The sequence below is a fragment of the Podarcis liolepis genome, assembly GCF_965112155.1.
Source record: "Podarcis liolepis genome assembly, chromosome: 3".
In the NCBI taxonomy this organism is placed as follows: Eukaryota; Metazoa; Chordata; class Lepidosauria; order Squamata; family Lacertidae; genus Podarcis; species Podarcis liolepis.
Window position 1 is genome coordinate 82,293,648 of NC_139557.1, and position 12,153 is coordinate 82,305,800.

Genomic DNA, 12,153 nt, shown 5'->3' on the forward strand with positions numbered 1-12,153 from the left:
CTGAATGCTACTTGCACTACTTATTTATTTTCAGGATATCTTCTCCACCATTTGACCTTTAGTAATAATGCTAAGAATTAAGGGACATTCCCCTAGAATGAGCAGACAATTTTTCTCCCCATTACTGACTAACAGCAACCAGCACTATGATCAAATGGGGTATTATGATTAGGATGGCATAATTGACCTAATCTCCCCTGGGCCACAGGTTTCCTTTCCTCCACAGCAGGGCTGCTGCCATCATTACCCTGTGGGGTTGATAGTGTCCTGGAAGCAGTGCTGCTGTAGAGAAATTACACTTTACTTTTATTCACACCACTATCAGGTGTTTGCTGGTAAACTCACAAGGAGCCCAACTAGATCAGTATTCTGTCTCCAAGCAGCCGACCAGGCCTATGCCTATGGAAGACCCAAGCAGTGTGTAATCACCATAGTCTTCCCCCCCCACAAGACACTCACTGACACCAATATTGGAGGCACCATATAGATATTCATAGTAGCATGCCTTGTAGCCATTGATAATCTTACCCTTTAAGCCCCTCTAAGTGGTTGGCCCTTGCCAACAAAGGCCCGTATAGTTTTCCCAGTAGTGATGTATGGAAGTGAGAGCTGGACCATAAAGAAGGCTGATCGCCGAAGAATTGATGCTTTTGAATTATGGTGCTGGAGGAGACTCTTGAGAGTTCCATGGACTGCAAGAAGATCAAACCTATCCATTCTTAAGGAAATCAGCCCCGAGTGCTCACTGGAAGGACAGATCCTGAAGCTGAGACTCCAATACTTTGACCACCTCATGAGAAGAGAAGACTCCCTGGAAAAGACCCTGATGTTGGGAAAGATAGAGGGCACAAGAAGAAGGGGATGACAGAGGATGAGATGGTTGGACAGTGTTCTCGAAGCTACCAGCATGAGTTTGACCAAACTGTGGGAGGCAGTGGAAAACAGGAGTGCCTGACGTGCTCTGGTCCATGGGGTCATGAAGAGTCGGACACGACTAAACGACAACAACAAGAAGTAGTTGGCCATCACGTAATACCAAATTTCACAGTTTAATTCTACACTCCATGAAGGAAAACATTCTTCCTTTTATCTTCTACCCTCCCACCATTCAACTTCTTTTGGCTCCCTACATTATGTCCCCTGTGTTGAAAAGATTAGGACCTGTCTGCTTGGACTGTTAAAGCACAACACAGAATGATGACACTTTTATTAAATAAACAAGGTCGTGGGAACCTATTGGCTAGTGCCTCTGACATCACCATGACTGGAAACAAGTCTTGCCACATAACACTTTGCAGGATCCACCTCTTAAATAATATTTCAACTGCCCCCCCCCCCATTTTTTAGTAGTACTTTAATTTTTTCAGGAGAGGGTTAAATGTGTGCCTACTCCCTTTTCTGGTTGAGTGCCTAGATTTAATAATAGAAGAGAACTAATAATAATAATAATAGGTAAAAAGGTAAAGGACCCCTGGACAGTTAAGTCCAGTCAAAGGCGACTATGAGGTTGTGGCATTCATCTCGCTTTCAGGCTGAGGGAGCTAGGATTTGTCCACAGACAGTTTTCCAGGTCATGTGGAAATTAAACTAAACCACCTCTGGCGCAACGGAACATCGTGACAGAAACCAGAGTGTACAGAAATGTCATTTATCTTCCCGCCATAGCAGTATCTATTTATCTACTTACACTGGTGTGCTTTTGAACTGCTGGGTTGGCAGAAGCTGGGACAGAGCAACGGGAGCTCACCCCATCGCGGGGATTCGAACCACTGACCTTCTGATCGGCAAGCCCAAGAGGCTCAGTGGTTTAGACCACAGCACCACCCGCGTCCCCAATAATAATAAAAACCACCTATCTGCTTGGGTAGCCCCAGCCAGATCTTACACAGGCTAGCCTTACTATAGCCCATAATTTGGATATATGAATATTCCAATCACTAGCCAGCAACATAAAGGCTGCATTGCACCCTTTGTGCAGAAGCAGCCAAAAAGGAGATAAGCACTTTTGTATTGATCTGTTCCTTTTCCCTGTGTTTCTTCAAGATCTGTTGCATACTGACTGATGGCCCTGTGAAGCATCGTGAATGGCTGAATGATTCAATTTCTACTGTGAATTGTAGGCTATGGGGGTAAATTTAGCCCTGGTGGTGATCCTACCTGACTTCATTTGATTTCCATCCATTTACATCACAGAACAATGCAGACCTCTCCATTCTGTTGCACAGTGTAAGGTTTATTTAGAAAAGTAGACATTTGACGTACAAGATGTCTGTCCAAATAAAATCTATTTGCACAGCCACTGGCTCAGAGGCGAGTCCTTTATGCAGGATGGTTCTGGACTGGCAACTAATTTAAAAGCCAGGTATTTCCAGTTGCAACATTTATCAGGAAGCTCAGTAGCCTGTCTCTTTGATGATCTGTTGTACTTATACAGCACAGCAAGCAAGAAATGAATGAAACTCAAGCAAATTCTGCAGCCTTAGAAAGGTCTATAGAAATAGCACACCTTACATTATTATCACCAACTAATTATGTTCAGCATGAAGGTAAATAGCATGATGTTATTGATTGCCAATATCTTAATATCAAAACCATTTTTTTCAGTTAAAAGAAGTAAACAGCTCAAGTGATGTCTACTAAGCTTCGTGATGACCTTGTATTCTTGGTTTTCATTGTGATGAAACAAACAGCAGAACAAAAATATAACCTTCCTGCTGAGGAGGTGTTTTGTTGTTGTTGTTAAATTGAATGAACTTTAAAAAAAACCCCACCTGTGGCAAAATAAATAATGTACAGGCTGCAAAAAAATCATTTCGTGTAGCTCCATTTTTGGAGATTAAAAAGATTTTACAATAGCGATTGAGGCTTGTCAAAATTATCTTTTTGTGGACATATGTTCTTTTTGTTGTTGTTTACTATGTTGCATAAGTTTTGAAACAAAAAAAGAGGAAAACAGAGTGATTGCATTTGGATCTTGACCATCTGAGATGAAAAAGCGAAAGTGGCCACTCTATGGCTTATGCACATTCACTGGGTAGTCTTCTGTAGCAAGAGTGTGAAAAGGCCCCAAACAGGGTGCCGGGACTGTGTCTTGTGCAAGTTCTCCTAGAACACGTGTGTGGCGCAAGTGTATACGTGCAGAGAATCATAGTATTATATAGTTGGAAGGGGCCACGAGAGTCATCTAGTCCAACCCCTGGCAGTCTTACCCAATGCAAGGCTCGGACCCATAACCCTGAGATTAAAAGTCTAATGCTCTACCGACTGAGCTATCCTCCCAGGAAGTGTCTTTCAATTTAACATAGATCAAACAAAACCCTTTCTATTCCAAGTTAGCTCGACCTCTGCTTATTTCATCGCAATGAAAACAAAGAATAAAAGGAGTGATATGCAATTGTACCTGTCTGTTAGAGGAATCGACTTACCCTTCCTTACTTCACAATCTCCTGCACACTCACTAAATCTGCTTCTCAAGGTTGGAGGAGCCTCTAGAGCTGATTGGAGTAGCACATGACCGGTGTGTGTGTTTGCAGGGAGGAGGAAAGGAAGGGAAAATCTGTTCCTGCAACACTGGAAATCACCCATTGCCATTAGGGAAGCCTTAAAGGCATAATTTTGGCTGTTTGCTTTTCTGACACTAATTTGGACTATTCTTTCCTATCTGCATTCTCTTTTTAGAAAAGATGGTGCTGACTTAGGTGTTAAAGATATAAGTTTAATATGCATAAAATGTAAAGTCTGAATGCATTGTATTTGAGATGTTATAAAGAGAAGTGTACACTAGCGGGAAGTTTAACTATAGCAAATACAATACAGAAAGGTTGGATGTTTCTGGGGGAGGGCTTAGGCTAATTAATGACCTATTGCTGGAAACCCAAATGGTCTCTTTGTCAGCAGGAAGATGAAACCTGATAACACATCATCTCTGTGTCCTCAAGAGTGAGCAGGCAGGGAAGAAATCCAGTTCAGCCTGTTGGGAGAAGCAGCTACCAGCATGTCAAAGATAGACTAAGCTTCATGATGATCAGGCAAGACGCCTGCATAGGATCTCTCTCTGGGACCAGAGAGAGAAACGTTACTGAACTGTTTTAATGAGTTAAAGAAGAGAGGACTACGTTGCTTGCTTGTTTAAGAGCATTGTGTTATTTTGTATTTTGTAATGTTGATTTGTATCTATTTTAAGACTGTTTCCAGTACAGCTTTGAAACTCATTCTTGTGGTGTAGATAAAATTCTTTCTATTCTATTACCAGGTTCAGATCAGGGATTCTGTTTGCAGCAATTCTAGCACAAGGCTCATCCTTCTAGGAAACCTATGTACAGTACATTACTCTTGTTGTATTGGAATCACCTCCTGTGCCAGTTCTGCAAGAACCAGGGAGTTCGAAGATGACTTATTTTGTACAAAGTTTATCCACTATTTGGTGCCCCTAGATTCCTTTCCCAATTCCATGCTTGAAGCATGTCATTTAGACTGCTTCCTGGCTGGCCTGGCCTTTGATCTAGCTCCAGATCCCATGATTCTGCTTATTCTTCTATTACCGAACAAAGAGAATGGTTTGAACAATTGCATATCACTCCTCTTGTAGATTCTAACATCACAGATACAGAACCACAGGCCTGGAAGGGAGCCCTAGGTATCATCCAACCCCCCAATATTGCATGTTCTACAGATTTGTCAAGTAGGCTCATGAAACAGGTTGGTCAGTATAAAGTAGATCCCATTTTGGAACCCCTTTTATGTACTTGCTCCCTAACTATATGTTCATTATTTTATTTTAAAACAATAAACTTAAATTAATACAAGACATACAATTTTCAACGAATATATTATTAAGCAAAGCAGCCACCCAGCACTTAATTCAGATTAAGTACTTTGTTTAATGGTTTGCTATGCTCCATTCTTTTCAGGGTATTTTTTAATTATAGTTCATTAATTATAAAGGCAAGATGATGATGTTGTTACACAGTGTATTTGTTCAGTTTCATCTCTTACCTGTTATTAATAGCAACTCTGCATGCTGACTAACAGAATGCATTGCTTAATAAGCCAGGGTTCCCACAGAGTCCATAGAAGACAGTTTTGTGTTTTGCAGAGACACTGAACATCTGACTGTGTCAGATCTACCAGCTTCTGCATTGCTCCGTTTGAAAGATTTGCTCTCAGAACCATTTTAAATATAAAAGTTACCAGCCCAAATGTGTTGTCTTTTTCAATGCACAATGATTTTGATCTGCTAAGAGATTCCTCAAGCTGTACAAGAACATAAGAACTGCTCTGCTGTATCAGACCAAACTCCAGCTGAGTGTTACTCAGTAAATTATTCTCTCACCAACACTTACCCAACTAAATGTCTCCAGAAGCAAACATGGGTTGCTTCCAAGTGCTCCCAATCACTGCTCTTCTACTGTAACTTATAACTGGAATTACAATTGACTCTCCACACTTCCAGCTTTGACCTTTTCCTTTGTGTACACCACATGATGCTCATTCCACACCACCTGTTTTGATTGCGATGCTTTGAAGCTCAGGGCACATATCCTTTTATTACTGGGTTTTTTATATAAAAATGATAATTTAATTACTGTTGAAATGCTTTTCCAGGTCTATCTATCTATCTATCTATCTATCTATTGGAAAGAGAGGCATAGTGTCAGAGGCTGGACTGAGGAGGAATGGTGGGGGCTGCCCCCCTTCTCCTGAACTTTCCTGAGAACAGGAGGACAGTATAGATTTAGAACAGTGGTTTGCAGAAGGCCATAGTTCAGAGGCTGCAGAGGGGAGAAGCTAGGAAATATTGGGAGAGGAACAGCAGGAAGAAGAAGCACCAGGGGAGAGACAGCTAACAGACTCAGTGTCTCTTGAAAGCATTCCCGACCTCCCCTCTCCCAGGAGAGCATTGAGAGTAGTAAAACAGAAAGCTGAGAGGCAGAAGCTCAGATTAGCTGATGCAGGGGTGACGTGGAATAGGAGAGATGGAGTGGGACTTTTCTTGGAGCAACATCATTATCTAGGGGAGATTGCATTCCTTTGTCTCTCTGTGTGAATATTGAATAAATTACTTGGTAAGAACTTTTATTGTTTATCTGCTTCTTGGCTGCCACTGTGGGAGGGATCAGATTCCCTGAAGTCCAAAACATTGCACTATAGCACCATAATACTGCAGTGTTGATTAAAGTGGTACAATAAAGATTTAAAAATTAACACTGCAGAATTAATACATTATAGCACTATTTCCTTCATTAAAGAAAACAAAAACAAAAAAAATCTGGAAAGCATTTTAGTGCTAATTAAAAGATTGATTAAAGGAAATAAGGAGGTTCATAAAATGATGCGCACACACCACAAGACTATGCTGAGCTGTTGTAGGCTCACTGTCCCGATGAGTCAGTGCCAATGACAAACTTTTGCCCTTTTAAATAGACAGAGGAACTGCACTAAAGGCACCTATACTTCTAGAGTTTCCCCAACTCGTCCATACTTGGAAAAAAGTTTATGCAATGGATGAAAAGATGGAAGAACCATGGAGAAAATACAGGAAGAGAATGGTTAGATGATGGCATTAGGTGGATTCCTTGTAAAAAATGAATCAGGCATGACATTCAATACTCTCCTGGAAGTTGATAGTCATTGCAGGTTCAGCAGATTCCCTTAACTACAGTCATAGGCTTACAGTAGTTGGGCTCCATGGGCATCCTCTAAACTAACCCTCAATCCTATAACAATATAGTGTTGTGCCTCCCCCTTGTTATGTGTAGACTCATGTTGCCAGCACAATGTCATAAACTGAGATTGGAATTAGGACTGCACCAAATATTCTCCCATTGCAATTCTCAGGCAACGAATAGCTGTTCCAGGAGTAGAAATTTTCCCCAATACCTTTCGGTATCATTGTTCCACCTCTGCCTGCTGGTGTTTCAGACTCATTTTTTTATTTCTGCTTCCTGCTACTTTTTTCTTCCGGGATTTATACATATGCATGACATCGTGACCCTACATAGCCAGTCAGATGCTTTGTGGTGACTTTAGTGAGGACAAACATAGTAAAATGAGACTGAGGGCGTATGCTTCCTGGATCAATTTCAAATGGGGATCTTCACCAATTAGGGACAAAACAGTGAATCAGATGACATCACTAAACTATGTGGCCAATCAGATTTGTCTATATAACAGTGTTGTAGAGAGAGCAAGGGAGGGAAGGATAAAGGAAATGATTAACATGTTTCATGGCCTTTTCTAAAAACAAATCATCAAAAGCGGGTGCAGTTTTTGAAAATATTTAAATTGTTCCTGAAAGACACTAGGTAGATTTAGCTCAGCTGCATTTTAGAATCAGATAGTATTCCTTGCATCTTGTCCTACATGTTTATTTTCTAGTGTCTTCCTGCTGAGAAATGGGCCATGAATTTAAGTAAAAGCTATTTCAGTGTTATAAAATGAGCATGAATGCTGAGTAACATTCACCCTGATAGATAATACAGGTAGATACATATTATAAATTCACCTACACATAAACATGAAATTTTAGGTTACTTAGAATGGATTTACCTAATGCAGGCCCATCAGCTGAGCTTAATACATTTAACAACAGACAACTAGATATGTGCACTGATGACAGTGAAAAGTATTGTGTTTTCACAACTATTGCATATCCACTCCCATATAAATTCCATTGAATTCAGTGGAGCTAGTCTCCAGGAAATTAGGTAACCCCAGTTACTTCAGAGTACACCCCACAGGAGTACATACTTCTGAGCAAACATGGCTAGGATTGTGCTATAAGTTAATGTTTCACTGAGCTTTCCATTATGAATCCAAGATCTGTTTTCTGATTAGTCACCACTAATAGCTCCCATTGGTGTATGTATGAAGTCACTTAACACTGACTTACACTGAGCCTCATATGCCATTTTGTTCCCCTATTGCCCAGCTTGGAGAAATCATTCTGGAGTTTTTCACACTCTGCTTGGATTTTCATTAGAGCTCTATAAATTAAGGGCCTCTAATCTGATTTGGAGTCGGATTTGGCAGTTGATTTCAATCCCAACCGGGGATGATCTGAACCTGGCCTTTCCTGACCTGATCCAGAAAAAAACAACATTGACTTGTCTTGGGAAACTGAAACATCCATAACTTCCTTGTTTTTCCACAAAGGTGTGCGACATTTGAGACATGGTAGCACCTGCCAAATTCCAGACAATTAACTCCAGGGGTTTTCATGCCAGCCACATTAAAAATAAAGAATTCTGTTTGCCACTATTGTATAGGCATCACTTTGATGATGTTCCGTGTCCTTGGGTGGAAAAATAAAATACATTAAAAAAAGTAAAATAAGTGCTTTTTCCAGCTGCTTTTAAAAAGACACTATTGCACTGATATACATAATATCACTCTGTATGTATGCTGCTTGTGCCTTGACTGTGTTCACTTTACTCACAGGACTTATTGACATACACACAGAGGCAAAGGCACTGAAAACAACACAACTGTAAATAAATAGCCGACCTAACGTAAAAAAACTAGGGCCAAAATATGGGTGAGTGAAGGGAGATAATGAAAGTGCTGCTGCCTAAGTAACTCAGTCTAAGACACCAAGTGCAAACAATTTATGAAGTGCTGGAAGCATTTTGTATTGTTCCCAGTAGGAATGCTGGAAAATTCCTTCAGAAATGGGAGTGGGAATTGTCTATGTTCACTTATTTATCCCATGTCCAGTATGGAACTCAATACAACCGGTAATCACTGTTTTTGTTATTTTCAGTCCACAAACAATGCCTAATTTATGATGTTTCTCTCTCCATTTGCACTGCATTTCTTTTGCATTGACATGAGCAATACAGAACAATGCAAAATTCTGCCACAGCAGACAGTGAGATGAATAACACTGGTTTTGTTAGAACTTGGAATGCAGCAGAACAGAAACGGCGCCGCATGAGACAAGCACAGGTTGGGATGCAAATCAATGCCTTTGTACATCCCTTGCTCCCAGACGGATAGTGGCAGCAATGGGACTTTTATTCCTATAGTGGTGGGGATTCCAATCAGGACAGAACTACCTTCCCTTGCTCTGGTCCCCAGCCCAGCTCCCTTCCATGTGAGCTGTTTCTTATATCGGTCCCGCAAAGTCAAACCACGTGACAGTTTGGCCCCGAGAATCATACTGGATTATTATGTTGGCATATTACTTATACACAAATTTGCCGGTGAAAATTGCTCTTCAATAATAATGTGCAATTCTCCTTTCCATGGGTGGTGGGAAGCCCTGTAGTTTTAAAACGGTGTGACAGGAATACATGATTTGCTTCTAATGAGAGGCTCTCTAGGGAGGATTGCTTTGTCTCCTTTTGACACTGTTGAAGAAAACAGCCTCAGGAAAAAGAGTTGTCATGCCATGCTCTCTCCCAGTTACCCACACAGCAAGCAAGAGGTACCCCTCCTTGATCATGGAAGAAGGACAGGCCCCTGGCAAGAGTTTAGCTATAAGAGCTCACAATTTAGTATCAATTTTGCCTTTGGGTACAATTTCAGAGTTGTTTTCACTGGCTTTTAGCTAGAGGCTAAGGGGGCTATTATAGTGCAATTGAGGTTTTTTTAGCGATAAACTCACAAGGAGACAATCTGAAAAATTGATGAGTGTCACCCCTTTAATCACCCTGACAATTTCTCTTCAAAGAGAGGTGGACTGAGGAAAAGGAAAAAAGTGGCTTTCATCAATTTGTGTATTGCATTTAGCACAGTGGGGATGCCAAAATATGTTTGGCAAGCTGCTGTGCTTGGTGCTTTTTAATTGTATCTGATGCTTACAGGTATACCGCAAGACTTGGTATCATGTGTATTTTCCTTCTGATTCATGACTCAAAATTATTCTAGACCACCTACCTTCAGGAAAAAGTGTTTTTTCTTAATATTCCTTAAAAAGAAAGAAAGGATCTTAAAAAACAGGACTGTTACCTAGTTAGCTGTATTTCCTCAAAATCTGAAAGCTGGCTTAAATTTAATATTTGTTTTGCAGGGTAAGTAATTTTTCTGGGAAAATCCAACGATAAAACTGGGCATAATCTATCCAAATGTCAGCACTTTTAGGACCCTTTAATTTCAATGCAAGAGGAATAAGCATGTGCTCAACTCTCCCGTTGGCATCAGTTGGATTTAACTTTTTTTAAATAAAAAAGTTCTATAACCTCAAAACAAGTTTTGATAGACTCACACACAAAATTACAAAAGAGCTAAGGATTGACCTTAAACCTTCCTAAGAACAGAATCCTTTATGGAATTGAGCTGTGACTGGTGGAGGTTTTCTCAGTCACTTTTATTGAAATATTATTATTATTATTATTATTATTATTATTATTATTATTATTAACCCCACATTTTCTTTTCTGAAAGAAAGTTCTGGCACATTAGCCCTTCAAGGCTCTGCAGACAATACACATAGAGAAGCCTCTGTTCTCTGCAACACAATGCAGACTTTACTCACCTGACTCTATGAAAATTGAACTGGCCCAGCACTTCCCCTTTCTCAGCCCTAAATACTGAAGGGGCCAGACAAGGGCAGTGCTATTAGGTATTCACTTCACCTTACCAGCTGTTGCCCCCTCTGTTGCCTGCATTTCTCACTGCATGTCCCTACTGCTGCTCTCGGTCCACAACCCACTGGGCCCTTCCGGTTCCCATTCTGCACTTCCTCCGGGCTAATCCTCCTCCTGGCTCTGCCAGTCCCTGACATATTTGGGGGAAACATGGCTGTTAAAGTGGCATCAAAAGTGCCTTAAACGGTGCGGCTGAGTCCTCAATCTAAATACATAAGGAACACTTTGAAGGAAATGTGGAGACAATTCCTGGGGCCAAATGCTTCTTTGCTGGCAAGAACATTTAGCAAGTTGAACTGTAGGAATCCACAGCCTCTTGCTTGAGGTAGGTGCTCTTCTTTCCTCTTTTGTTGTTGATAGTCACATCACATCCTTTGTACTTGATTCTCTCAGCAGCCTATTAGTTTCCCTGGGAGTCCAAGAGGTGTATGAATGACCAAGACGTGCACTCTGTCTCCCTGGGATCTATTTTCAATATGTTACTTGGGAAATGAGGTGCAATTAGAAGCAACTCATTAACTATAATGGTTCCTTGAACACCACACTGATGACAGACCCCAATGGGGGCACATTTGCTGCAAATTAGTCTACATCTGTCCAGCGACAAGGTGCCTCCGTTATGAAAGCAAACATTAAGGTTTTGCCAAGAAAAGTTCAAGAGCAGGTTTGAATACTTTAAGGCATTACAAAACGATCATTACATATATATACATACTGCATCTCTCTCTCTCTCTCTCTCTCTCTCTCTCTCTCACACACACACACACACACACACACACACTGCAATGTAGCACATTTTTATTTGTAGGTCTTGTGGGATAAATTGTTATAATTCTAAAAGCTTTGGAGTGTTAATTTTCCAAGGAAACCAATGGTTCTGAAAGACTGCGTGTATCCTATCTTTGGGCCAGGCATCTATATGGTAATAGCGAATGATTTTTTTCTTATTTTGGTTATGGATGGTTTACTAGGGATGCTGCCAGAATAAAAGTGATGTAGTAGTTGCTTCACTTTGATCCAGGAAGTTGCTGATTTTACTAAGGGTATTAAGGGCGATCAACGTATTTTGTTCCTAGGCAATTGGCAGTCACCTTCACACCTTAATAAACATGTTGAAGCAGATGTTCAGAGTGGCTAATTTGTCCACATCTCAAGAAAGAAAATGCAAGTGCCTGCAGAATACTGTTAAGGACAACTTCTTCTTTGCTTATTCTCTTCTTGTGACACAAACTGCATCCCACGCTTCAAGGTCACATCCTTCAGTTTGGGAGTGATTAATGCTGAATGACTGACAATAACAGCTGCAGGCTGATCTATTCACTTTTTGTGATTTCATTCTGAGCCCTTTATCAGCTACTTTGAATGTTTGCAATTTGGGGGTCAAGGACTCCAGGGCTTGAACCAGAGACTAGGGCTCATAGGAGCCAACTCCTAGGGGCCATGGGAGCTTCAGCCCCGAGAGTAAAATATTTGAGGGGGCTGGGCCCCCACAAAGTTGATGGGCATTCCCATTCAAATTGTGTGTGTGCACTATGTTATGTTTTTGATTATGCGGGGCGGGGCT